Below are 2,536 nucleotides of genomic sequence, written 5' to 3'. Positions count from 1 at the left end.
CCTGAGGGATCCCTTCCCTTTTATTAGTTGGAGAATAGTCTGATTAATGTCACAAAAAAGACCCAAGGCACAATGGCTTAAGCATTATAAGCTTACTTTTCTTTCACATAGTAGTTAAAAATAAGAAGTCCATGGCTGCTAGGGAAGCTCTGCCATCCTCAATAAACACTTATATTTCTGGTCCCTGGCATTTGTATCTGCCATCACACCTACATGCCAGATAATTACAAAGAGGAGAGGGACAAGAAGAGAGCAGACTTGTCCCATTTAAGAGTAAGATCCGGAAGTGACATACATACCACTGCTGCTTAGAACATAGTCATTGGGCTATAAGGGAGCCTGAGAAATGAAGTCTTTTGTTGAATGGCCACGTGCTCAGTGAAGACTCTCAAAGGAGAGTATGAATATTGGTGGACAACTACTAATATCTGCCACACCCAGCCAGGGAAGGAAGGAACCTAGGTGGCTGAGCCCCAGGAGACACCACGGCACAATGATTGAGTTGGGGATTTCCCTCTGCCTCCTTGATTTCCTTCCTCTTTTTCTGGTTACCCCTCTCTTTGGATTATCTCTGGTGGATTGCAAAAGAGAGGGAAAAAATTACATAGTTATTAAGTATGCAAGGTGTGGTTCAGGGGCTGAAACACCATCATTCATCATTCCACTTTTCTGGGGTTGATGATAATCAACAAAACAAAAGCAAAACAAACAAAACAATAGCTAAATGTGAAGTAAAGGTCCAACATTATTTGTTGGCATCCAGGCATATTATACAAACAAGTGTTTTTCTGGATTTTATTTTTTTCTTCTTCAGGAAACATCAGCCTACAAACCAAATATTATACTATCTTACTCCTTTCCATTTGGGGGGTCTGTGGAATCAACTCTGAATCTTTTTATCCTAGAAATCACATAGACAAAAATGGAAAGTGTGCTTCACACACCCCTCTGCTCCCCCAATTTGAGATGGAACTGAAAGTGCAAAGAGGCTGGTAGGCCCTGCCCTACACCTGTGTTATGAATTCCAGACACAGAAAAGAGAATGTTGCATTTCAGTGAAAGAACTAGAAGCAAAAGGCCACTAAGGACTGGGTGACTTTCAAGTTACATTCAATACTTAGCTCTGACCAATCACTTTAGCTTCTTTTCTTTTTGTGAAGTAGTAATGGGTAGAGATAAAAAGAACTGGTAAGGCAGAATTTTCTTCTTCTTTGGGTTGAAGTATAAAAAGAGGATGAGAAAATAACACACTAGTTACTGTGGAAGTAAGTAGAACAAAAATGAGCCATACACCCACTGGTTGATTGGTCTCCTTTCACTAATGTAATTTAAAGAGAAATGTTTAAAACCGAAGGACTTCGGGATGACATTAAAAAAAAAAAAAAAAAAAGACCCAGCTCTGGTTCTACACATGATAGCAATCTAAAGGAAACAAGATACAAACATGGAAACACATATCCATACTTTCTCTGTTCTTGGACATAGGTGAAAGCAAGTTAGATAAAACCTGGATATTAAGAATTTGTAATCTCGATGTGTTATGTTTTATGGAATGAAGAATTACCTGCTGCCAGCTATTGTAGTGGTCATGCTTCTATGTTCAAGAGAGGCTGTTGATCATACATTACCTGAGCTGCAGGTATGTACTTCACCCTAAGCATTGCTTCTGAGCCTTTCTTTTGTGTACATCTCAGTACTCAGATGCTGCTGCTGGAATTGAAAGAAAGCTAAACTGGACCTTTTCAGGAGGATGGAGCTTCTGCTGGTTGATCAATCTCTGAACGTAGAGCCAATATTTAGCGTATGTGTAATTGTAAGCTTCGGTTTTCTCATTAGTAAAATAGAAATAATAACAAATATTAAAGTCATTGGGTTATTATGAAGATAAACTGGCATTATGAACACCAAGAATTTAACACAATGCCCAATATCATGTAAGAATTTAATATATTATTAAAATTGTTGTTATGGATTTGATTTGCCATATAATTTGTTAGGTTTGGGAGATAAAACAATAGTTAACATGTTTTTGCTTCAAAAGGTATACAACATAATAGAGACAGATATGAAAAGAAATTGGAAGAATAGAATAATACTTGATTTGTAATAGACTTATTTATAGAGCATGTTACTCATCAGAAGAGGTTTTATAGAAGAGGCCGCCTGTTTGGCCTAATTTGATTCAACAGGGAAAAAACCTCAAATTCTGGTTTACTCTCTAAATCTCCATGCATAAAGAAAGTTCTACTTGCAATTTCACCCATCTCAGGAAACTGGATACTGCCAATTTATGTTGTCTCTCCTGACCCCACCGCTCCGCCTGCACCACAGCTGCAAATATATCTCTTGCTTCATATCTTTGTGTTTAAAACCTACCTACACCTCCACTTTCCTTTTGAAGTGTGAACGACATTTCCATGTGTAGTTTATAGACATCTAGACATTATGTACAAAAGTGGCTGATAGGTGTTCAATACATTTTATGAAAGGGACTTAGTCAAACCAATAGGATATCTAAATGACAAAGAAACGTTTC

The sequence above is a fragment of the Pteropus alecto genome, unplaced genomic scaffold, assembly GCF_000325575.1.
Source record: "Pteropus alecto unplaced genomic scaffold, ASM32557v1 scaffold86, whole genome shotgun sequence".
NCBI lineage: Eukaryota > Metazoa > Chordata > Mammalia > Chiroptera > Pteropodidae > Pteropus > Pteropus alecto.
This window is presented reverse-complemented; position numbering follows the sequence as displayed.